The 27,535-nt window shown below is 38.1% G+C and overlaps 1 long non-coding RNA gene across 1 annotated transcript in view; it reads left to right on the top strand.

The window, feature by feature from the left end:
- Positions 1 to 18,881, top strand: part of LOC138398386 (uncharacterized) — a 33,655-nt gene extending 14,774 nt beyond the window's left edge. Inside the window, exons 2-3 of the long non-coding RNA XR_011235946.1 lie at positions 17,340 to 17,492; positions 18,740 to 18,881. This is a non-coding gene — a long non-coding RNA (uncharacterized lncRNA). The remainder of the gene's footprint in view (positions 1 to 17,339; positions 17,493 to 18,739) is intronic.
- The last annotated feature ends 8,654 nt before the right edge of the window (positions 18,882 to 27,535 follow it).

Below are 27,535 nucleotides of genomic sequence, written 5' to 3'. Positions count from 1 at the left end.
CCTGGACAGGTGATACAAACAAATGGAAAAGAATAGAAATGTTTGCAGCAAAGCCTTCCTGCAAGCCGAAATTCTACTTTGTACTTCAAACACTGTTGCTCTTTAAGAATACCAATTCAAGGTACTTTATCTTCATAAAATAAGTTACTTTCCCCAATAATGGTCCAGTTTAACATTCTGTTACACCTATCTTCTGACCTGATCATAGCACTTTACACTCACATTCACCTCTCATTCTGCCTAACCAAGACTTATGAAGTACATTTAATGGGTGTTGGTATGTATGTATGTATATCCAAATACTGTGCTAGTGGAGAAACATGGAAGAATGGAATAATTAGTTGTAGTGATCAGCAGTTTTGAAAGCATGCTATGTGCCAGGCACTGTACTAAGTTCTTTATTACACACACACACACACACACACACACACATTCTCATTTAATACAATTCTTTGAGGTACAGCTATTATCAGCTCCATTTTATAGAGGAGAAATCGGAGCTGCAAAGATGTTAAGTGAATTGCCGGAGGTCACACGCTAGAAGGTGTCAGAGCAGGCATGCCAACCCCAGGCACTGTGCACCATTGCTTAAAACTGAGATGTGCTGTATCACCCAACAAGTGGCACGATGTATGTGTCATTTGGAAACTCAGTTCCAAACATTAAGTAATCTTGGGTGTTACTGACAAACTTCGGAGTCTTGCGGTAATTCTATCCTCTCAAAAATGTGAAAGTTCCTAGAATTATGGCTCCAGAAAACAAATTTTTAAACCTCAGACTCATGCTGCGCTGACTGACATGACAACCACTGGCCACATGTGGCTATTGAAATTTAAATTAAATTAAATGACTTTAACTTCTCAGTTGTACTAGCCACATTCCAAGTACTCAGTAACAGCATGTGGCTAGTGGCCACTGTACAGACCAGCACAACTGTGGGACATTCCCACCATAACAGCGTTGCTGCTCTAGGAGATAGATAACTGAGTACATGGAACAGAGCAAACGATCCTTGAGCTCCTTAGAAAGGGATCTGACATGTATTTCCAAGAAGGACATTTATTGCGTGCACACTCTGGACCAGGCATGATGCTAGGCATTGGGGGTGAAGATCCACATTGATCAATAAGAATCAGTGAGGAAAACATGACCTCCTCTCCTTTTGGAGGTCATAATCTCTGCCGAGCCCGTCTCTAGTGAGAACACTCCTGTGATAAGGCAGGTTCAACAAGCAGGAGGCATAGAAGACCTAGAACATGGGACATCTAACCCAACATTGGGGCAGGAGTCAGGCAAGGCTTTCTGGAGAGGAGAATTGTAAACTAAGGCCTTGATTGTGAGAAGCCTCATTAACAAATACAGGAAGAAAAGTGTTTCCAAATGAAGGAACAGCCTGTCTGAAGACTCAGAAGGGTGAGACAGCATGCCATACTTTGGAGGAATGTAAAGAAGTCAATAAAATTTATTTCTTTATCCATCCTGTGTCTTAGGATTAGAACTTTGATAATTTTTTTTGACATTCCATCCACGTTGTTCAGTACAGAAGGAAAGGCAGTAGGGAAGGGAAAAGCAGAGGGTCATTTGGATTGGGTATCTGGGAGCCAGATGTGACTAATAACTAAGCCCCCACCATCCCACACACGCCAACATGAAGAATATGCCTGGACAGTAGCCTTGGTTGACAATAACAACACAGCAGCCACCTTGTACAAAGGGCACGTGCGGGACATTATGCTGCATAGTTTACTATTAATAGCATTATTTGACTCAAGCCTCACCACAAGCATAGCTATTTCCCTCCATTGGCATTTGCATAATTGGGAATTTGCTAGAGCAACCCCTGAGATAGAGCAACCTGAACCTATGAGCTGATTGTCTATTTGCTTAAACACCAGGTTATACAGGCTACTCCCCTACCCCTGGCAAGTGCTAGTACCACCTAAGATGATCAGCTAGAGGAATTGATTAACTGACACGAAGACACAGAAGGTAGGGCAAAGAGAGGAACTAAGAAAACTTGTCCTACTGAGAAATTAGTTTGCACCAGTTTAGCGTGACCACAAAAGAAACAAGTGACTAGGGTAAATGCTCTTTCTTTCAGAAGCCAACTAAATAGTAGTCAACCATTTACCAATAGTGATATACCCTAATAGAAGGATTTTGTTTTTAGCCCTAGAATTTTCCAGAAAATTAGGATACTAGGAACAATTGTGCTTGTTGGCTTATCTAGTAATGATCAGACTGACTCAAAACATTTATGACCTTCAGTGAGATAGTTCAAGCCAACTTTCTTCACAAACTTCTCTCTAAGATTGCCTCAATCTGTTGAAAACTGTTTTATGACTCAACCCAGCTAAAATTTCAGCGGCGCATGTCTTCGGATAAAACGCTTCATTCACATGAAGCAGTAATTAAATGTGCAGGGCATGAAATAAGCAGCAAGTTTGGCTTCAGAGCCATCTTGCAATCTGTAAGCGATCCAAGACAGACCATATGCCTTTAAATCTAGATGACTGCATACGTATCCAAGAGAAACCTAACTGCCACTTCTGTACCACAGGAGTCATTGAAAGATGAAAAAAGACAGATTTATGTAGCTTGTCTGACAAATGTATGTTAATATATATGTCCACTGAGACTTGGTAAACTTCCTTTAACTTTCTGGATTCTTGATCCAGTTCTACCAGGGAAAATATTCAAACTGACAACTCAAATCAATATTATTCTTAAGTAGTTCATTGCAATGGACAGCGGTAGAATTTTTGTCTGTCTTTTGGCTACTGGAGGGAACTCCTCTCCTTCTCCACACTGGGGCCTCATACCCACCAGTGTGCCTCATACCCTGACTCCTGAACAAGCTAACCGGGACCTGGAAGGTGGTTGGTTCAATTGTGAATATGGGCCATAGCAAGGCTGATCTGAATCTTCCTTGGGATTGCTATACAGACGTGGGAAGGAGTTGCCTTCCAGCCGTGGGCTTACTGAGCTAGGAGAATGTGAAAAGGGTGTTGCTGGCCATCATCTTGGCAGCATATGGAAAGAGCCCATGTGAGAACAAAGTCAAGCAGGGAAAAGCAGAGCTCAAAGAGAGAGAAAATCAGAGTCCTGAGGGCATTGTTTGGGCCCCTGAATTGTCATGTCTGATGTAACCAAATGAGCATTGAATGAGTTAAACTATCTGGCAACACAGGAGGTGCTCAATAAATGTTACTTTCCATTTCTTTTCCTCCTCCTTTGACTTTGGCAGCCGCCAGACAAGGATTAAACCCCTCTTTGGCAGCCGAAACTTCTGTTCCTGGCTTTTAGAGGAAAGCCAGTAAGATAGGATGGAAAATGATGAGCACAGAGTCACACCCCAAAGCAGTGTAAGCCCCCTCTGCATCTTACAGATATCCCTTTGGAAACAGCCATTCTTTGCTCAGTGCTCCCTCACGTCTCAGACAGCAGCCCAGCCATAATCAAGCTGGTACAATAAGTGACACTTTATTTCCTGGGGGAGGAAGAAGATGAATTGATTAAACCCTAAAGTAGAACCTACTGCAGGAAGCAGGCTCCATAAGCACCCCAACAGGCATGCAATTTTCTAAGGGCCAATTGTATGAAGGCACCAAATCTGTGTTTGTTTGGCTATTTGCCAGTAGCACCATCCTAGAGAGCAGGCAATTCAGAGTGTTAAAAATATAGAATTTATCAACTTGACACAGTGTTTAACCTCATGAAAACAAGGCAGCATGGTGGTAATTAGTGCAGAATATTAATAGTGATTTAAAATTCAGATACAATGGGGCAAGTAAAACCACTACTACCGAATGGTGTTTGCAAAATACACATCCTCTCACCCCTGCACAGTCATGCAGATAAACCATTTGCTTGCACAATAAGTGCTCGTGGTTGATGATCAAATTGGGTTGTTTATGTGGTACAATCTGTGTAGCACGAAAATCTTAAAGGTAATTTCTGAGACCTTATGTTTGTGATATTTTCAGACTCAATAAGCAATGTCATAAAATCATAGAATTCAGAACTGAAATGGATCTTACAGATGAAAAAAACCAAGGCTCAGAGAAGTTTAATGACTTGGTAAATGGCAATGCAGGGACCTCAAGTCATGTGTTCTTGATCTCAGTTGGACATCTCTCTGTCATACCCTATCTCATAAACAATAGCACAGAACATTAGATTTGGAAAAGATCCTCTAAATCAGCTAGTCTAACCTGTTCATTTATAGGTGAGGAAATGGGGCCCAGAGAGGTGAGGTTATTGCCGAAGGTTAGAATGGAATTAGGCTAAAATTGTTTGACCCCAGATCAGTGCTCCCTCCCTATTGCTATCTACAAACGTGCTTTATCAAATTTAGCTGTAACCACAAGTCATCCCACCCTTTAATTTCTGTCAAAGGGTGAACAAAGCAACAAATGCCCAGTCATCATCAGGGAAATCCTGGCAATGTGTAAGGTCTGGCAATAACATTTGTGAGAGTAACAGTGTTGATAAGTCAAGTGCATGGTCAGATATAAGTAAACAGCTGAGCTGAAAGACTATAAAATCTGCCAGGTGTGTTGTGGTATTTTATCCTTTTCTATAGTCATTGAGATCTACAGGCTGCAGCTATTTCTGACACTGAAACCTTACTTCCATCATCGAGAAGGCCCTTAAATGGCTTGAAGCATCAAGTCCCTTCTCAGGTCTTGGTCCCTAATTTATTCTGATATGGTAGACAGGTGTAAGCACAGTTTTGGTGGTGTTGTTGTTGTCATTTAAAGTTCGCTGCTTTCTGAATTCATGTAGGATATCTGTTATACCAGGTAGAGTCTCCAAAACTATAAGTCTCAGTCTCGCTCTCTCTTTCCTCCTACCCCAACCTCTCCCTCTCCCTCTCCCTCTCTGAAAACTAGAAGAGTTAAGTCATTCTATCTAAGGAAGAGGGGGAAGGTGAGAAGCAAGCCTCAGAGTTGCCTGTCCGCCCACAGAAGAACATTAACATTGTTAATCAGCATTACAGGCTTGGCTTTGCTTCCCAGGAAAGTGGTTAGTAGAGATATAAAATGTTTCGATCCTTTCCAAGCAATGTTGTCCTTGGTGATAGCCAAGAAGGAGGGATTTTCTTTTTTTTTTTCATTTACACCTTTTTGCAACTTTATAGTTTTGAGTTACTAACAACAAGAACCAAACTAACGTCAAATCAGGTTAAAGAGGAGTTACCACCTGCTTGCTGTATGTGCTAAGCATTGTACTAAGCCTTACTAGTATGCAAAAAATAATATGGGCCTCACCCTTGAAGAGTTCACCATCCTCTTGGAACAATAACATTTAATAACAAAAACAATAAAATGTTGCTGTCCCTTGGGCATAGTGAATTCTGGCAGAGTTACCCCTAGCCTGTGTGGCATGACTGAGGGAAGCAGTCAGAAGACCCGGGGAGGGAAAAAAAGGTAGTTCTGAGTAGTGAGAGCCACCCAAGGGTGAAGACCAGGCCTGTCTCACATGAACTCATGAACAGAGTCATCTCAGTCTCCCTTTGACTTCAGCCATTTATTATTATTATTATTGCTTGCTGTGGCTTCCTGCGACCAAGACTCTTGAGGCTGCAGTGTGAAGGATTCCTTTCCCCACACTCTATTCCTTGGTCTGCATGTGGCTCAGAAAGCAGTGCTCCCAATGTCCCAGAGAAATGGTGTGCAAGAGCCCTTCATTCCTTGCTGATAACACCATTGGCCTTGGACTCAGGGACTGTTGTGAATCTGAACAGACCTTTCTTGGATCCTGAGTGATTAGCCTTCTATCAAACCTGTAGTCTTCACGCTCTCATTCCTGAAAATGAGATGTAGTTTTTGTTATTTTGTTGTTGTTGTTCTTAGTTTTTATTTCCCCAGCCAGTACCTTGGTCTTTTTCATAAGTAATTTTCCTGTTAGGTCCACCCTATTTGCTCTTCATCTATATTCTGATTTGTCTGAGTCTTGGGTACACAAAGCAGAGGCTACAGTCACCACCCTTAAACAAAAAATCATAGTCAATCAACCCATTAGTCCCTGGTGGAGCAAGTATATGTGTTTACCAGCCCTCGGTCCTAAACTCTCATCTCAGGCTCTGCTTCAGTTACTAACAGGGACTTTGGGGACAGACCCAAGGCACTGTGTGTTCCCAAATAGGTTATGTAACCTCTTACAGTCTGTCCTTCCTAACCTCTGAAATAGAGAAAATAATAACCCTACCTCCTAATGATGTCAGGAGGATTAAATGAAATAATATAAGCAAGGTGCTAACTACTGTACTTGGCCCATGGGTGAATATGTTATGTTGGCTTTTATTTTTATTATCGTCCTTAACCTTGATCTGAATGTTCATTCATTCATTCAATTTTACTGTATTAAAAAAAAATATGTTGGGACTGAGTCAGAAGAAGGCCACAATGTGATCTGCCACCAGTAAGAGAGAATGCTGAATTCAGTCATTGCTAGCCACAGACCTGTAACAGATATGCTCTAACAGAAATTTTTATTTTTCAACCAGCAGTATAACAATACCAAAAGACAAAAATAGCAGCAAAGGATACTACTCCCACACCTAACAAATCAACTATTATTTTTCTGTTTTCTTTTTTGATATTGTCCATATTCAACCATAATTTTGCAGTTACACGTATAGCAGTTTGGATTCATCCAAAAAGCAAATAGTCCCCTGATAAGCAAGAGTTGACTGCCTACCAAATACCAGGCACTGTTCTAGGGAAATGGGAACACAAGGAAGAAAACACCTTGAAAAATTTATAATCAATCTAAATAAAATATTATTTTTTGTTTTGTTAGCGTATTTTTTCACAGTGCAAGGGTTTTTACATACTGCTACAGAATTAGAGGAATCGTTAAGAAATAGAAAGTGATGCAGATTTCAGAGCTGGTAGTAAAATAGAGAAGTGACTGAAGAATGCCTGAGCAATCCATGTAAAACAGCTGGGCCCGTTCTAAGAAGCATAGGAATATCCTGCATTAGGAATAATTTATATTACAGAAAGGGTAAAGATAAGAATAATAATTGTTAAAAAGAATGAAGGTGGTTCATGTAACATTTTAAGATCCAGTGTATCATGGGATATCTGCAATAGTAATGTCATAAAAATAAATAGAAATAAAGAGACAATAAAAATATGAAAAGGGGAAACAATCGATAGAGCAAATAGACAACCTACAGAGTGAGAGGAAATATTTGCATGCTATACATCTGATAAAGGGCTAATAACCAGAATCTACAAAGAATTCGAGGAAATCAGCAAGAAAACATCAAACAACCCCATTAAAAGGTGGGCAAAAGACATGAACAGAAGCTTTTCAAAAGAACGTAGACTAATGGCCAATAAAAATATGAAAAAATGCTCAACATCTCTAATCATCGGGGAAATTCAAGTCAAAACCACAGTGAGATATCGCCTTACTCGCTTGAGAATGGCTACTATCAAAAAGTCCCAAAACAACAGATGCTGGCATGGATGCCGAGAGATAGGAACACTTATACACTGTTAGTGGGACTGCAAACTAGTACAACCTGTATGGAAAGTATTATAGAGTTACCTCAAAGAATTAAAAGTAGGCCTACCATTTGATCCACCAATCCTAATACTGGATATTTACCCGAAGGAAAAAGAAAAGACATTTTATAAAAAAGACACCTGCACTCGAGTGTTTATAGCAGCACAATTCACAATCCCAAAAATGTGGAAACAACCCAAGTGACTGTGAATGCATGAGTGGATTAATAAAATGTGGTACATGTGTACCATGGAGTATTACTCAGCCATAAAAAGGTGAACTAATACCTTTTGTAACAACCTGGATGGAACTGGAGACCGTCCTTCTAAGTGAAGTATCACAAGAATGGAAAAGCAAACACCACATGTACTCACTACTAAATTGGAATGAATAGATCAACACTCAGGTGCACATATGGAAGTAAAACTCAAGGGAAATCAAGTAGGTGAGGGGAGGGGATGGGTAAATTCACACCTAACAGGTACAATGCACACTATCTGGGTGATGGACACACTTATAACTTTGACGCAAACTGTACAAAAGCAACTTATGTAAATAAAATATTTGTACCCCTGTAATATTCTGACATTTTAAAAAAATGAAAAGGGGACTATTTATAGAATGAAGTCCATTAAGTAAATGAAAGAAAAGGGAAAAAAGCTCAGAAATTTTAAATCATTTGCATTCATTCTTAGCTTAATGTTGCTAGGTACCACAAAATGGCTGTGTCACCCAAAAAACAGAAATCTTTTTCTGCTTTTTCTCATTAATAGGTAAGAATACAATTACAGTTTTCTCAAAAATTTATTGAATGCCCAAACAACAACAAAAACTCCATAAAAATAAATGGGATAAGTGGGAAGTACTTTGCACATTTGGTAGGAGAATTTTTGAATCCATTTTTTTTTCACTTTGAATTACCTTGCTGCTATTGCATTTCTTAGTGGAATCACACAAACAATTAGGCAATGTACATGGGCTACATTGAGATCTTACTGGTCCATGGTCTTTCTGATAAGCATTCCTTGTCATCAAAAAAAAACTGTACAATTGATTATCACGATAATCAACTTTTCTTAATCTTAGCAAATTCTCACCCAGAAATGATAAAGTAAGTGTATGTTACTTGCCTTAGTTAACTGGTTCCAAAACACTGCTAGAGAAGCAGAGTATGAATCATTGTTGGTACAGGAGGTGGCATGGGTTGGTTATTAGTGAATTTCAAGTCTCTCCACTGGTCAGTTGATGTCCATTATTCAATAATAGGATAGACAATTTAATTGGTGTCAAGCATTTTTATTAAAAGTAATCTTGCAAAAAATACCCCTCAAAGTATCTTAAATGCTCATAAATCAAGCACTAAAAATTATAATTCCAATGCAATGGAATACAAATCAGCTGTTAAAATAACACACATATAAACACAAATGTATTTAAAAATTTTCTGGGAATCACATGAATAATTAGGATATATATATATCTCACAGATATGGGAAGATATTCAAGATAAGTATTAAATGAAAAATTCTAGTTATATAATGGCATTATATGCATAGTTTGATACTCTTATATAAAAGGCAAATGCCTATATATAATTATTTCTGGAAGGACACACAAGAGATTGTGAACAGTGATGACCTTTAGGAGTGAGACTGTGGTGAGAGACATTTATGCTTTTCAGTTTATACACTTCCATATTCTTTGAGTTTTTTAACCATGAGCATGAATTGCCATTATATAAACTAGTTTAAAACTGAAAAAATATTTAATAAAATACTGCAAGTGCAGTTAATGGCAAATATCAAATATACCAAAGAAAAAATTAAAAGCTTAAGAAAGGGAAATCATTGTTTAATCCAAAAAATTGACATAATTTTCAATCAAAATAAATTATATCTCATGACTCTAAAATAAAACAACCAGAAAACAAATGCTAAACAATACGTTAAACACATTAGTTGCCATGTGTTAACAGCATTAAACTACAAACAAAACTATGAAGCTAATGGCTCCCTTTCAGGCGATTTGCTTTAATTATCAAGAATCAAATATATAAATGAAACTTTTCTCAAATAACTTTATGAGTTTCCCCATGAATATGCATTTAAAAGACAGAAGGCCTCTTTCCCTTCTTCCCAACCACACTCACGCATGCACAGCTCTGCCATGCACTATCAACATATGCTCACTCCTGAAGAAAAATTTAATTTCATGACCCACCTAAAATATCGACATCTAAATGTAGACTTTTTTCCCATTGGAATGGCTGCTTTAACAATACCCTTACAAGGTGAAAGAAAAAAAAAATCAAAGGAGTGTACACATTTCTGTGGTATGTCAAATGGTCATTTAACATGGGACCCTTGCACAGGACGGGCTTTGGGGTGAGGGAGGCTGCTCCCTTGCTGTACCCAGGCTGGGCCAAAGTGTGCCTGTGATTAGCAGATGTGTCTACTGGTTCACACCTTTCAGTATTCATGTTAAAAATCTTAGAGGATCGTTTTAATGCCAAACTTTTGTAGTAACAATGGAAAGGGTCTGAATCCACACTGGGGAATGAATATGCAGGATCCCATAAATAGATCATTAGACATACAAATAGTGTATAGTATGGTCTGACCATAACTCCCAAATCCTTCACTAAAGGATTGGTGAAGCCTTGAGCTGGTCCCATTTGGCTCCTCTTACATGTCCTTTTCTGTCCAGGTTCCACACTTGACATAAGAAAAAGGCCTCTTCCTTATATAAAAAATTTTGTGCTGTTATTGGTAGCTACTATTATTGTAACAATGATTTTTTTCCACCATTTATTGATATCCTAGTATATGTCAAGGACTGTACCAAACAAACTGCATTTTCCAAATTCTCATAACTTCACAAGGAAATAAGGGCCCAGAGAAGTCAACATAGTTTAACGGTTGTCAAGGCTATGAAGGCAATGAAGTTGATCACCTGCAGTGGCATCAGGGAATTGGGTGGAAGGGAACAGAAGGAGTTTCACTTTTTTTCATACCTTTTTGCATAGTTTGACTTTTGGAAGCATATCAATGTTCTACAAATTAAAAATTCAATTAAGTCAACCAGGATAAGAAGGGGAAACCTAGAACAAAAACAAACTGCAACAAGCAAACACAATTGTATTTTAAATGTATATCATAACTACACAAAGCAAGGAGGAAAGAACTAATCCAAGTAATTTATAAATACAGTATTTGATTATATACCCTCAGTCTTGGTTGGGGGATGCAATGGGGTGAATACTGAAAACAAACCCTGTACCATTCAAATCCCCTACTCACCAATGAATGCTAAATATAGGGGAAATGTTGATGGGGAGCAGGACATTCTTCCATCAATCCCCAGGTTGCTTGTTAGTCACAAGGGAAAACATAATAACTATCTAGTGAACAAATAGGACAATACTTTCACCATGTCATCAAAATTAACACCACCAATCATGGGCAAATAGACACACCATTTGCTTCTAGACAGGATACATCGAAAAAGATACAGCATTGCTTATGAGGTATTCCAGCCAGTAGTGTATAACTTGAATTAAATCATGAGGAAATAGCGAACAATTCCAAATGAGGAATGTTGTATATTTTTGTATACTTCAAAAATATCAATATCAAGGAAGACAAAGAAAGCTTGTGAAGGTATTCTAGCAAAAGATGGATAACTAAATGCAATATTTGATCCTAGAATGAACCCCACACTGGAAGAAAAAATGCTATAAAGATGTTATTGTGTTAATGGACAAAATTGACATATGAATAATGGACTAGGTAAAAGTACTTTTTCATTGTTATATTTACTGAAGTTGAACATTATATTATTGTTATGTATATAAAAGTATTTTTAATTTTATGAGATATACAATAAAGTATTTAAAAGTAAAGAGCATAATGTATACATACAACTCTCAAATTGTTCAGGAGAAAATATTTTATATATACCCACACAGACACACACTGTATAGAGAGAGATGATAGATATTTTCTTACATTGAGGAATTGTTAGTTTGAGAATGAACAAAATTTTAACAGAAAGAATATAAGATTGGGAGTTACAGTACATGTATATGTAGCTTTAACATATTTTGTTAAATAATATGATATGTGAGAATAAACAAACTACTTCACTTTCCATAGTACAGATATATCTTGAGAAAACAAAAAGCAAAAATTACAATACTTCTTAAGAAACAATTGCTGTCCTCTTGTATTTTCCACTGTTAATTATCTAAGGAATTAATTCAATACCCTATTTTGACTGTGCAGTCTGCTTTGCTCATGTCTCCTTTCTCTCCATCCACATTTTTGGGTTAACAGTAGTGCAGAGATTCTCTGAATGCCAGAAACTGCAAACACACCCACATGCTCATCTACCTAGATTTGTTTTATTTCAGTTTTAGAACTATTTGATTGTAATAGTATTAAGCCATTAATATGCAATTGAACTAGTTCCAAATGAAAGACCAATCTCCAAGACAGTTCTGTTAGAATTTTTACAAATAGTCATATACAGGCATATAAAATTGATTGGAATGCCACAAACCCCATGTAGACTATAGTATCCTAAGGCAATTTTTAAAATACAGTATACTTTAGAATTTATTTTACTTTAGAAACTTTACTATAGATGTGTTCAAATATATACAAAGATAGAGAGCTTCATGTAATGACCTCCTGTGTATACACAGCCTCAACAGTTACCAACATATGTACACTGTGGTTTCAACTATAACCCCAATTCTTTTTTCTTTCTTTTTTTAAATTTTGTAACCTTTGATCAACATCTCTCCAATGCCCCCCACCCCAGACCCTGGTAGTCATGATTCTCCTCTCTAATTCTGAGTTCAACTTTTTAAGATTCCACTTATAAGTGAGATCATGCGATATTTATCTTTCTGTGCCTGGATTATTTCATTTAACATGATGTCATCCAAGTCTATCCATGTTGCAAAATCCATGTTCCTTCTTTTTTAAGGCTGAGTAGTATTCCATTGTATATATACCCCCACTGGATTATTTTGAAACAAATCTCGGACATGATACCATTTCATTTATAAATACTTCAGCATATATCTATTTAGAAAAAGTATCATATTACATCATATATTTTCATAGTAACTTAAAGACAATTTTAAAGTAAAATTTTACTTTCAAATGGTTTTTTCCTTCCTTTTATTGGCATTTCTTCTTGATCTTTCTCTTTGATCTCTAACCCTCTCTCTGCAATATGGAGACATGCAAAGGCAGAGGCATCACTTAAGAAACCTCCTCCAGATTATAAATAGCCTACAGAGTTATGCTCAGAATCTGAAGCTGCAGAGCCTTACCATTTCTCAAAACACTTTATGCAAATAGAGGAGGCTAGATGAATGCATAGCTTAACGATTCATTATAAGACAAACACCCTTTTAACCACCTCCCAGGTCACCTCAAAAGCCTCTCCACATGAACTGTCTCAACCACAGCCATTCCCACCCCCAAAAAGCAACCACTCAGCTGATCTCTATGATGACCTCCTACCTGCTTTGCTTGATAGTTTTATCACCCAAGGGTGCAAACCTAGATCCTATAGTTTAGCCTTGCACATTTTTAAAAATCTTGGTATGTGTTTTTGAAGCTGCATATCCTTTAAGCCAGACTGCATGTTTATCCCATTGAAGGTTCACTACCTTCCCCATCCATGAAAAGTAATTAGGCTTTATTGCTTTCTTTCAATGTACCATTACTATAACTAAAGTATATTCAACTAAACCCACACAAAGATTAAAAGCAAACACTTTTTTCCTGATGTAAGCAGACAAATTAGTCCAAAATACTTTGATCTAGATTGAAGTGGGAGGCACAAAGCACATTTTTATAATCTCAGCCAACACTAGAAAGCCCAACAGTAAGTATTTCATTGTATTTTGAATAACTTCTGGTGGCAAAGTTTCCTCTTAGTTGTCATGACAATATTCACATTCTTTACAATATGGAAGCAATTAGAGAGTACCTGGGAGATTAAAAAGGGGAAAATAAAGAAATGAAAACTTCCAGACAAAGGTATTGATTTGATTTAGGATAATTAGGGCAAGACAAAGACTAATACATTTTGATCAGTTCTGGATATAACATTTTTTGAAAATCCTTCCACCTACGCTATTATTGATTAGGAAAACAATATGGCTGAAAGTAACAGATATATGATTGAAGAAAAATATGAAAAAGAACACACATTAAAATATGAATTCCCATTTTTGCATTCTCTGTCTTTTCACTAAGTCTGCTCTGCTTGCAAATCATGAGGCAACAAGAAGTTCAGAAGCATGGCTTATGCTGCAAAAGTTATCCATTTCAGATACGGTCTCAGCAAAAGCTGTCTTCCAGTAAGATAGTCAAATAACTAATTGTAAGATATTTTTCTTCATTTATGTTTCATAGTCAGGTTAGAAAGAAATTGGAAAAGATCTCTAGCATTAATATTCATATTTAGTGAGGAGGATAATAATAACATTAATGTGTAAAACTTGATTCTTGTTAAGTGTTTTGTGTCTTGGTGTGATAGGTCCTAGAATTTTATTCTTTTGTTTTTCTTCAAATTTCCTTGCTATAAATCTAACCTATTAGAAAAAAATAGTATATATTTGGTTATCCACTAGCTATAATATCATATTATTAATCTGAAAAGTGATTTTTCCTCCTTTGAAATGGCTTTATGAGACCTGAAAGAATAATCCAGTCCTGAAGGTGCTAATAAAATGCGGCATTGTTTAATTTTGGTCGTACTTTTTACCCCAAAGAGTACTAGCTGGGAAAATAACTATGATACTATTATCATGCATTTATATCAACTATTAATAGTTTTTATGTTAACCTGTATTTTTCCATCAGTATTAGATATGGCAATGAAGGTACAAACTGAATAATTATATTTCCTTGTGAAATTATGAGACATTTGTTAAACCATGCCTTAAATGTAATTCTCACTAAATCATATCACATATTTTTCCTGAAAAACTGAATGATTAGAAGTCATTGTTTATCTGTAAGGATCTTGATATTACCTTAAGCTCTTAAAGAACCTAGCAAAGATGTGACCTCTGTCCTAAGTCTTATATTTCAAATTCCTCTAACAGGAAAAAAAAAATGACTTTAAGAACTGGTCACTATTTCTCAGCTGTCAAGAATGTCTTTTTCTCTGTTGGTAGAGAAATATCATATTGCACTGTTTTGTTTCAAGGTCATCTGTCAAGAGTCTCAATTTACCTGCACGTCTTGATGGATCTTAAACATCAATAAGTGGTTCATTCCTACCTTGCAATATAAAACTCAATCTGTTCTTGTGTCATCTAATAAGACTACGAGCACTTTTTTTTAGCACCGTTGGCAGTAAACACTCAAAAGAATCACATCTAGTTCTCTTTTCTTCCTCTCTTGAGAGAGGACAGAGATTTCTCCTCCTAAGGAATAGAAACTCCCTGGCATCATCTCTTTGTCAAACAGTTCACCTCATAATGAAGCAATAACCTTTCTATATACAGAATTTTTAAAAGAAATTTTTTTTTGTTCCTATTGTGAAAGAGGCACTATCTCTGCCGGGATTGTCCATAGAGCATCCCTTTTGTGTGCTTCCTCCCTATTTTCGTGGAATTTAAAGCATTCTTTTACATTGATATACCAAGCAGCCATCTGGACTACACAGTAGTGGGCAGTTTATTAAAGGGAAGTTTTAAAAAAGGAAACTACAAGAGCCTGTTTTATTCTTTACATTGCAAGTGTAAGGACATCAAATGTCAATGAATTTATTTTTGTGTGATCCTGAGTACCTCTTTTGCTGTTGTATGGAACACCCAACAATTTTTTCTGAAGTTAAAATCCTCATGTCTATGCCCAGGAAGCCTAAATGGGCTAGGATATGACTGGATAAGTTACTTAATGCATTTTCCATAATTATCATTAATGTTAATTGTTATAACATTCTGTCAAGGCCATATATTTTAAGTAAACTGGCTCTCCCCTTCAGATTCCCTTTCATGCCATTATTTTTTATCCAATAGAGTCCAAAAAATTATTTATTTACTTTTCAGCCTTTAAAAATATTTATAGAATACTTTCTACATGCTGGGCTCTCTTCTTAGTGTTAGAGAATATTCTAATAAGTTTAAGAAAAGGTTCTTGATTTCAAGGACCCTATAGAGACAGTAAGATGTGCTCTCAAAAAACCCACACTGGAAAGCAATGCTATTTGAGTGGTAAAGGGAAGGGAAATATGTATTGATCATCTAAGTGCATTCACATGTGATCTCATATAATTCTTACAGCAATCCTCCCCCAGGAGTATTATTATCATTCTATTTTTTTTAGATTAAAAAAAAACGAAGGAACTTGCCGAAGGTCATGGGATTTTAAAGTGGATCTGTGTGAGTCCAAAGCCCATGCTCTGTCTAGTAGGAACACAGTCTTAATCTTTCAGGAAAGGAAAAGGCCATGTCATGCTGAGGTGGTCAGGGACAGCACGGCCAGAAAGAGAAGTGAGATTTGGAGACAGGGTGTTCCGGGGATGAGGCACAGGGAAGGAAGTGGGGTGGGAACAGCAAGCAGTAGTGCAGATAAATAATGGGAAATGAGGCTAGAACGAGCAACTGTGGGCCCAAGCAAGGAGTGAGGCCATTTAGTGGTGGATTGTGGAGGCGGCACTTTATCTGCAACTAACAATTCCACTGGAACATTCTGATCAAGGGCATGGGATATCAACGTCATTTAAAAAAAAAAATATATTCAGCTTGTAGAGCATAAAATGCATGACAGAGGAAAGAGTTACAAGCTATTCCATCATTCCCAGTGCAAGCCACACTTCTGGTTTCCGGGTTTGGTCCAGAAAGCGGCCAACTATGCTTTTTGTGGTCTGTGGTAGACATGTTTGCTCCTTCCTGTGTGAGACCTGCAGTTCCTTCTTAGTTCTAAGTGTGCCACAGAGAAGTGTTTCTGTGGCTGACAAGAGCAGGGGAGCAAGACAAGAAAAAGGGGAGATTTAGACCCATTATACTGTAATTCAAATAATAATGTTATTCCTCTCTGAGTAAGCTCAACATTTTTGTGCATTTTTTTATATCTTGCAATAAGGCAAATGTCCATTTCCAGGGCAGGGAGGGGTGTAGTGAGAGGAGAAGAGAGTCTGTTGTCATTGGCACTTCATAAATACCCTTCACAAACTCCTATTTAGTAAAAGTTCTACAAGGTCTAGGTGTGGAAGGGTGGGGGGAATGGCAGTATTGAGAACTTCCATCCCATGCTAGTAGAGGTTGAGGGAAAGATTTCAGTGCTAGGAGACACAGATATGCCCAGACATTGCAGAAGTGCCCAAACCCTGCCCCCAAACTATCCTCAATTTTCCTCTATCATAAGGCAGTAGTTCTTCCCACTGGTTGCACATTAGAATCACCTGGAAAGTTTTGGAAAAAAATATCCATGTCCAGCCCCACCACCAAGAGATTCTGAATGAATTCATCTGGGGTATCCCCTCCCCCACTTTAAAAATCAGGTATAATTTACATAAGATAACACATACAGATTTTTGGCCTAAAGTCTGATGAATGGGTCCAGTTTTTAAAACTTAGATGCCATAAAATTCAGAGATGGACGTTCTTTGACCTTCAAGCAGCCAGTTGAGTGTCTGTAAGGTTAGAATAAATTCAGAGACCTGGCAGAAATGGACATGATCATTAAAATCACCTTTAAAATATATTTTGAACTGCATTTACTTAGAGGACACAGTTTGGCAAGGGTCATAATATATAATTAATTTTGTTTTCTTTTTAGGCTATGTATACTGAAACATGGAATTCACACTGCACATCAATGAATTCTGGGAAGATTATGGTTTTGGGTGGCCAGAAGATTCCTTCCCTTTCTGAATCATCCCCCCAATATGACCTGAAGGCCTGTTATAGAGGAACCAGATTTTGTAAAAATGTGAGTTCATAGGGCTGCTCTTGGTGGTATGATTTTGGCCCCAAGGCTTTAGGGAAGACCCTTAGATGTTCCTGTCATGATGTTTGGAGAAAATGGGAGAGGGAGCATGCAGGAAATTCTGCCAGCTCATGTATGTCTAAAGGCAAAAGCCCTGCCTTGTGTTGTGCTTCCAAACATTAAGATCATCTGCATGGGAAAGTACCAGAGAATACAAAGGAATCAAATCCAGAAGAGCATTAAGGTAGGGAAAATAGACCCAGGAATTTAAGACACTGTTTGATTTCCCTGTCACAATTAAAACTGCTTCTGAAACATTGATAAAAGAGAGGATCAGGGATTTTTATCAGTACAAAAAGAGTAATTTTGGTAAACATGTAAGCAATTAAACATGCAAGATATAACTTTATTGTTTAATGTTCATTTCTGGCATTCTTTCTGAGAGAACTGATGACACACTAAAACCTAATTTCTGGAACCAGTTTTTGAAAGCCCAGATTTTAAATTATTATGGGTTACTGACAATAAGCAAACAAACTCTTAACAAAGCATTGAAACCACACAGGACCTCCATTTTAACATTAGGCCTAGTAAAATATTGTCATAATTTTAACATTCTGATTTCAGAGGAATGTTAAACACAAGTAGATAAATTTTATATGTAAGTTTAGTTGTCTAAAAAGATTTCAGTATTTGGAAATGTAGGCATGCTAACAAAACAACATCATAGAGTCATCATATCCCCTCGGCTCCTATGTAGATATTATCTATATATGATAGATGTATATAACTACTGAAAGTTTACCATGCGCCAGGCCAGGCTCTGAGAAAAGTTCATTACATGGATCATCTCATTTAATACAATGCTTTCATGGCATTGGTCCTACTATTATTGTCCCTGTTTCACAGATGAAGGAACCGAGAAGTTAAATAACTTGTCCCAGGTCTCCCACCTGTCGTAGAGGCAGGTGTAGGAATGGACCCAAGACAGTGTGATTTCAGACCCAGGGAATAGCACAGAATTAGTATGTCAAGACTCCACAATAACGTTCAGTGTACAGCATCAGAAATGCACTTCAGGCCCCCCGTGGAGCCTGTTCAGAGGCAGGATAGGGAAGGCAGAGAGTTGAAGCCCAACCCTGGCTTCACCTCCCCTCTCATCTAGGGCTTGGTCAGTCCTGGTAAGAGTTATCAAACAATCAGATAGGCATTTTCTTTTCTTCTCTAACCTCTCTCTTCTCTTCAAGAAGCAGGTTCAAATGAGCAGAAGGACAGTTGCAGTTGCAGACAAGGACAATAGTTGAGGTGGCTCCCCTCTGCCTACAACCCCATGAAGCCGAGGATGATTCAGAGCATTGTCAGCAGCAGGCCCTGGGTAGGCAGCTGTGCCTGCGCTTGGTAAGTGCTTCTGAGGAGGCCACTCTGTCTCTGCCACGGGCTGTATCTGCCCCTTTACATCCATGCTTCGATCTTGGGACTAAAGGAACATTTTTGGAGGAATAGTGATGATTAAGACCTACATAATACTAACGGTACATGGTATTCTGTGCACTGCACGTACGTTACTCCTTTCATCCTCCTTACAATCCTGTGAGGTAGGCACAGGGCCCAGGGATTTCCTGACTTTAGCACCGGAAGTGCTACGGCCCAGGCAAACTGGGACAGTTGGTCACTTCAGGTAGGTGCTATTGTGGATGAAAGGTATCAGAAGTCAAGAGAAGTTAAGTGACTTCTCAGGATCACAGAGTTAGCAAGTGGCAGAGCCAGGATTCGAAATCAGGTGATCTGGCCTGTGATCTTAGCCAGCAAGATATAAAGGGTTCTTTCTTGAGAACAGGGGAAACTTAATGAGGGACTAAGAACATCGATGATATTATCATCCCAAACACATTTGCCCTGGGAAGTGAGACAAGGGAAGAGGTTATTGGGAAACTGTGCTAGTCAGGCCCTTTGTTTACGTTGTCTCATTGAACTCTCACAGTAACACCTGAGTGTTAGGTGTTATTATTCCCATTTTATGGATGAAGAAACAGAGGCTCAGGAAAATTAAAAAGTTTTGGTTAAGGTCATAGAGGTGGATTTTAAATATAACACTTGCTATCTCTGAAGTCAATGATTATTTTGTTGTATCTGGCTACAAATGTAATAAGAACTTACATTTATAGTGCACACTACAGTTTACAAAGCCGTGGGCATCAACTCCTTGGATCCTCATGAGCCCACTGAGGTGGGCATAGCAGTAATAACATTCTCATGTACACACGAAGACACTGAACGTCTGAGAGCCTGCGTGTTCTCTGAGGTCACACGGTGGCTGAACTGAGACTAGATGCCAGGTTTTCTGAAAAGTTGATAGTCTTTCATTCTTTCTTCCTAACTGTATTAGAAGTATATTCTGTAGGATGCCCATGAACCTGCATGACAGAAAGAAATGGGTGAGGTAGGCAGTAAAGCAAATGGTGAACTCCAGTTCCAGGAATAAAAAGAGTGATAGAATTAGTAGACAAGAAGGAAATTAACCATGGGGACTTGGAAACAGGTAGGCACATAGAGGTCAGGAGGGAATAGGCCTAGACTTCTTGATATTTCAGCAAAGACCAGAACAAATTATACATACTATGTAAAAAAAATCTCTTTTATCTCAAACTCATCCATTTGTTCATTCATTCAACAAATACGTAATGAATGCCCAGCACGTGCCAAGTAAGGGGATCCAAGAGTGAGCAACGCAGATGCAGGGCAGCTGGACACGCTGAGCTGATGGCATGGAGGGGAACCACCACTGCTTATTCATGCCAGTCTGGCTCTTCCCACCCCGGCGGGGGGTTGAAGGACAGTTAATTTGTGTAGCATTTGCCAGTTCATGGTGGAAATACTCCTACCTGTGGCTGATTGCATGCTACTAAGGTGATGTCAATTAGCTCACAAAATTCCTGAAAGTTTAACCATCAGTTCTCAGGCTCAGCAAGCCACTGAAACCATCCCCAACCTCACCCACCCTGCCCTCCTCCTCACCCACCCTAACCTAACAGAGTTAATAGTGGAATTGATTATTTCTCACGAGTTTTAAAGGGTTTCAGGAGCTGATTCCAGCACTGGGAGGGGAGCATTAAAGCTGGGAAACCACCCAGCAGTTTGAGTTTTGGCCCAGAGTGACAGAAGTGAGGGCAGGGGAGTTCAGTAATACTCCAAAGCGTATTTGTTGAGTCCTGCAAGGAAACAGGCGGGAGCAGATTTGGAGTCTGCCGAAGATCCACAAGACTGCTTCCCCACTCCAGGAGATGGGCCCCTTCAGTAAGTCTGACCACCCCAACAGCCGAGCTTTACTCTTTCGGGCCCATTTTATCATGTGAGAGTCTTATCTGGGAGACAAAACATGGTGATCCTTGAACATGGGCCAGTGGACTATCTACATTTGGCTAAGAAGACAACCTTAAGGTTTGGGCAGATAGCAGGGAGTGAGTTCAGGAGGTCAGAAACTTGCTATAAGGAAATGAAGGCGAGTGCCCAGGAGGCAGAGTAGGGAAAACACCAAAGTCTCATGAATCCTACTTCATAATTTTGCCTGAGGCTGGCGAAATATGCACATGTTGAGCTATCCACAGATATAAAAGTGGTGATGATAATAGAAGCCGGTCAACAGATAAAGAAAGGTAACATGGGAGGATTACTAGCCTCCTATCTTTCCTAATAACCTTGCAAAAGACATTTGACAGCAAATAAGAGTTTACAGCTGTTATGGTTTCCCATAGAGATTAAAGGCCAGTCTTGGCAGTACTTAGCAGCATGTGTGAAATTACTCGTGGAAATGCTTCTTATTTTGTGCATTTTATTTATTTTTTTAACCACGGTATGAGACTGAATTCTTTCTATATACATTAAAGTGAAACACCAGGTTATTTTCAGGGGTAGTACAAAAATTTCTACGCACTTAAAGAAGAAAAAATCATTACAAGTAATGTTTGGTACTACATAAAATTTCCTGAAGACCTACTCAATGGGAAATTATTTATGTAATGTTTGAAGGCATTTGATAATCAGAAAATGTTGAAAATTCATAATGAGAAACTGATCAAATGAGTTGCTGGTAACACGGTATGTAATTTTTTCATTAATACACAATATATAAACAAGATTCAATATGTTGAGACTTTTACTCAATAATTAAATCAGGAGTCCCCAACATATGGTGAGTTGTATAATTATTTCATTATATATTACAATGTCATAATAATAGAAATAAAGTGCACAATGCATGTAATGTACTTGAATCATCCCAAAACCATCCCCCACTTCCCCCGTCCATGGAAAAATTGTCTTCCATGAAAACGGTCCCTGGTGCCAAAAAGGTTGGGGACTGCTGAATTAAATGACAAAAAACAAAACAAAAGAAAACACCAACAACCTGGGTGTGACGGCATTTAGCCTGGTCAGCTCAAGGATGACACCATGTCTGCTTCTATTCACACAGGTGAAAAGGCAGTGGAGAAGGAGAGAAAGTATAAAATTTCAATGTAATAATTTATCGTCATCTATTTGCCAGTAATGTTCACATAATGTTTGACTGGTTAAAGAGTAAAACCAACATATGCATACAGGCTCTTATGAAACAATATGTTGTAGTAAATTTGGGGCAACATGTGATGGCTTCTAAAACGATGTCTCAAATAATAAGTTCATTGGGATAACAGTATATGAGAATGTACTCCAATGGGTAGCCCTATTTTGTAATTCTTGGTTATAGTGCCTACTTCTTTTCTCTCCCCACATCATTGGAAACTACAATTTGACAATATAATGAAAGAACATCAAAAATGAGTAGATGCTTCTTTCAGAAGCTAGATTTTTCAATTCTTTATAGATTTATTACCACAACCATGCCCAACTCTTATCTCAAATGACACTGAGTTTCAATACCCAAGAAAACTAAGTTTTTAATTAAAATTAGAAAAAAAAAAACCCACCTCAACTACATCAAAGAATCAGAGACCCACAAAAAATACAACCCAAACAAGATACCTCTAAAGACTAATTTAACTACTTTCCTCATTTTTGCTTTCTTTAAATTATAAAATCAATATAAAATGAATATTAGAGAAAATTTTGAAAAAATAAAAGACTTTAACTGTCATACTGGATACTAATATAATTCTTTTCAATTGTGCACTTGCTATTGCATTCTTCAGCTTGGTGCATACATATTTTACATAGTTGCAATTGTAGGACATACTTGAATTTGCATTACTTTGATTATTTTCATGAATATGTTTTAGTGGTTATATACAGTTTTTATTTCATCATTGAATATCTAGTAAGTACCTAAAACAGTACTGGGTACATAGTAGTAGATGTCATAAATAAATAATAAAGCATGGTCAGAATGTTAAAGTACTCAGAAGCTCCTAAAAGACGGATATTCTGTTTTATGGTAAACTGGATCCCCTTAGGTTCCAGGTAGAGCAGAACCACAGTTGTTAGTAAGAGACAAAGTGTGAGTTGATGAATCACACCATCCTTTGCACTTTCTTCTGAGCTGTTTCAAGTCTCTCCTCCAGCAAGATATAGCAGCTTCAGGCTTGATAAGAGCTTAGGGTTCTGCCAGTATGGCCTTAGGTTTGTTATTGAAGACTGTGCCTGACATTGATTTCCGTGGCTCTAAGGGGGCAAGGAGAACACATTCTTTCTTTGCAACTAATGTTTGCTTTCCTCTGATAAGGAGATCAAGCATCCCACACTCTGGGCAGTTGATGGGAATGGCAGGTGATGGTGAGAACCAGTGGGGCAGAAAGAAATCCATTACATTTCATTGTGGTATAACATAGAAAATAAAGCTCGGCTTTACCTGAATGGGCCACATTTTCCCAATGCCAATGTAACTCTCTGCCTTGTTGTGGAGGCTGCCTAAATTCCAGCCTACTACAATGCAAGCTGTCTGACTATACTAGAATCACAGGCACAAGAACAGTCATGTTCTCTTTCTCCCCTTGCCTGGTCCTTAATTAGAGTTGTGCATAATGAGAAAGTCGGTAAACTCTTCTGATCACTTTCTATTGAACAGAATAGCTCAATAGCATCTCGAATACCATCTTAATGGACTGACCAAATTAATGTAGTATTTCTTTGTTATTTAGTGGGAAGAGTCTGGACTTAGGATTTATACATATCTGGGTTCAAATTCTGGCTCTGACACATGATACATTGTTTGTATGACTTACATCATATGACCAAAGTTCTTAGTACCTCAGTGTGCCATCTTGGGAAATGGGGAGAAGAATTCCAACATTGCAGAGGTTTGTGAGTATTAAATGAGATAATGTGATAATTTGAAGTAGTATTAATAGCACATAGTAGGCACTCAATCTGAGTTCCCCCACTCTTTTCCAGAGATCAGCTAAGGCCCTGGGAATGATTGGGTCTGCTAGTTTTAAGAGTCATAGAAAACAAAAGCCCACATCCATTTTAGAAATATTAAAATTTGTTAAAAAGTCTCTAATGCCCACCATCACTTTGTAGTTGTATGAGATAAATTTGGAGACTTGACTGTCCTTACCGCAGTGTATGCAGCTGATCTAAGGAAACACTGGACTGGACTGGAAGACATGTCCTAGGCCTTAACACGGTAGCATACACAAAGAACAGCCCGACAGCAAATCCTGCAGAGCTCGGATTTCCTCTGATAGAATTCAACCTTAGACATAAATTACACGGTGCTTACAAGGCAAATGAAACACAATCTATCAAGATGGAATCACCAAGCTTGCACCTCACAGCCAAAATGGATGTGATTGAAACAAGTTTCTTTGCAGATTCTTATTTCGGATTCTGACATATTCTTAGAGTTTGTTTAAAAGTTTTCTGAAGTAACTGAAAAGTAATTGTGTTTTTTGGCAACATAGAATCCCTAAGAAAGCACTTAAAATGCAGCAGCTGTTGGCATAGGAAGAGGAGACTTTGCTTGATTATGGATATTCTGCCAGAGATCTAAAAGTACACTGAAAAATTGCAACTGAATTATCTGACTTTATGCAAATAATACCTTCTTTGCCTTCAACACAAGATGCACATAATTTTCTAGTCTATGAAAAATTCTTGGCCAGCCTATTCTTCTCAGAATAAATAATATATCCTCGCACTCTGGGAGGCCGAGCCAGGAGGATAGCCTGAGGTCAGGAGTTCGAGACCAGCATGAGTGAGAGCAAGACACTGTCTCTACTAAAAATAGAAAAAATTAGCCAGGTGTGCTGGTGTGCACCTGTAGTTCCAGCTACTCGGGAGGCTGAGGCAGCAGGATCACTTGAGCCCAGGAGTTTGAAGTTGCAGTGAGCTATGATGACTCCACTGCGCTCTAGCCCAGGCAACAGAGCCAGACTCTGTCTCTAATAATAATAACAACAACAACAATAATATAAGGTTTTAAGAAAATGAGTGATAGTAATAAAAACATGAAGTTTTAAGAGAATGAGTGAAAAGATAAAACTTGAAGGATCTCCTTTATGTGTATATCAGGCAGATCCAAAAATCACAGCAATGGAAGCTGAGCTCAAGTGCTCTGGGTTTTTTTTTTTTTTTTTTTTTGGTTTGCTTTTTGTTTTGTTTAATTTTTCCTGAAATAATTTGATTTTTTTTTTACTTTTTATGGGTTTTTAATTATACAAGTAATTCGTGAATATATTCTTCTTAAAAATGAACAGAACATTGATTTTAAAGCTAATATCTCCATTGACTACCACTCTCAGATTTGGTGTTCTCTCCTGTCCCACTGACAAAATATATCTCTTTTCACACACAGACAATATATATCACTTTTTTTAGGTTGGGCTTTATATAAATGGAACCACATAGTATGTATCATTCTTCAACTTGCTTTGTTCATCCAACAATATTTCTGAGATTATTCCCTGTTTATAAATGTTATATATATTTCATCCCTTTTCTTTACAGTAGTCCATTATATGAATATGGTAACTTTTAATTAGCCCAGCCATTATAGATAAACATTTGGGTTGTTTCCAATTTGCTATTATAAATAATGCTACAATTCACATCCTTACATGCTTCCTTATACACATTTGCTGATATTCCCCTAAGCTAGATATCTGGAAGTGATATGAACATTTAAAAATTTAAAATTTGTAGAAAGCCCTTCAAAGAGATTGTGCCATAACTTACTAGCCATGTGACCTTGAGATAGTTACTTTCCTTTTCTGTGCCTCAGTTTCTGTATCTTTAAAATGGGAGTGATAATAGTACCTACCTCACTGAGTTATTCTGAGGATTAAGACTGTAAATATACATAAAGTGCTTAAAACATTCTCTCCAGCACAAACTATCCAACTGATCTTTTTGGGTGAAAATTGTATCTTCTTGTATCAACTACCCTGCCAGGTGTGAACAGGTCCTCACAGCTGTCCTTACCAGCAGCCCTGTAAGTCTCCATGGCAGGCAGGTGCTAGGCTTGGTGATTGGCATCCCGGAAGCTGATGTGGGATTTCCCATCCTGACTGAAGCCACTCGGTGGGCCACTCATTAGTCACATCGCCTGTAAGCAGTGGTCCAGATGGTTTTCACACTACCTGTGGGTTAGGGAAGGGCCAAGCCAGGGCCAGCAGTGGTTGGGCGTGTGACATGGGCCCTGTGGTATATCAGGGACATGAAACGGAGCCCCAGGTGCAGACTTGTCCTTCCTTCACACTGTTCCCTCTCCTCCCACTGGCATCTGTTCATTAGGGACGAATAGGGCAGTCGTGACTCAGAACCTGCTTCACCTTTCTCTTGTGCTCCAAGTGGAGCAAGAGAAAACAAACAGGAGACACTCTGCCTGGGGGCAGGGCAGGCCTTTACATCATTTCTGTCACCAGTGCATAGGCAGTATGATGAAGATAGTCTGTAGAACTCATTTGCAAAGCATCATTTATAGAATTGTAATAAAATAATTTCTCTGTTTTACTAGATATGTGGTTCACTATGTTCTTATTTCCTGCATCCTATCAAGTTCCTTTTACTTGTTTGAATTATCCTATATTTTACTATAAGATTGTGTATGCTCCTCGTCAGTTAACATGTCTTAACATCCACTGCTTTGCCCTGACCAGAAACTATTTTAAAACTCCCCTATGCTACGTAAGTATTTATCAGTAGATTTGAGGACTTGCTTTAGCATTCATTAATTGATTCAACAAACATTATTAAATACCTACTTCGTGCCAGCCATTGTGCTAGTGTCCAGTAGTAATAAAGAAAAATAAAATGTTGTCCTTGTTCTCAAGTTGCTTGTAGTCAGTCTGGGGCTGCATTTCCCAAAGTGTGTTGCAGAGAAAACATGTTCCTGCAGTTGCTACACACACACACACACACACACACACACACATATTCCATGAGCAAACTTAAGAAATGTTATTCTATACAGGGCACATGTGCATATTAAAAACTCTGAGTGTCTGGAGATAAAGAACCATACACAGTATTTATTTCACCCAGATAAGTTTAGACATACCTTTTGTGTAACACCTGTTGACAGTCCAAGAAACTAGCATTTCGTAAACAGCTAATGGAAAATGCTTTTCTGGACAGCTTTGTCATTCTAGTGAAGGCAGAATTTGAGGAAAACTCTAGGATCTTAAATTTCCCAAATAGGTTATTAAATTCACAGTGTTTTAAGAGAGAATATGTGATATATATGTGAAAAGGTTGTATATATGTTCAAGTTATTCATTATTATCCCTTCTTACATAATTGCATTTAAAAATTCTGAACTCCTACAAGGAAGGTTTAAAGGACTGTCATAACAGACCACCTTTCCCTGGAACTCTAGGACTGTGCTCCAGTGGTTTCCTCCTAATTTTGTAGGTTTCCAAGCACTATAAAGTACCTGGGCCTTTATCTTTCATTATTTTCACTGTTGTAATTAACAAGATCTCAGGAAGATCATATGGTTAGTTGCCTGGTCTGGGCTGGAAGCAGGAGTCCCCATCCTTTTGGGGCATGAGGCTTACTGTTTTCTGATGCCTTGAACTCATTGAGGGATTCCTGATAGCATCTGGCTCTGT

The sequence above is a fragment of the Eulemur rufifrons genome, chromosome 17 (assembly GCF_041146395.1).
Source record: "Eulemur rufifrons isolate Redbay chromosome 17, OSU_ERuf_1, whole genome shotgun sequence".
NCBI lineage: Eukaryota > Metazoa > Chordata > Mammalia > Primates > Lemuridae > Eulemur > Eulemur rufifrons.
Note: the sequence above shows the minus strand (reverse complement) of the source record. Positions and strands in the feature narration are given on the sequence as shown.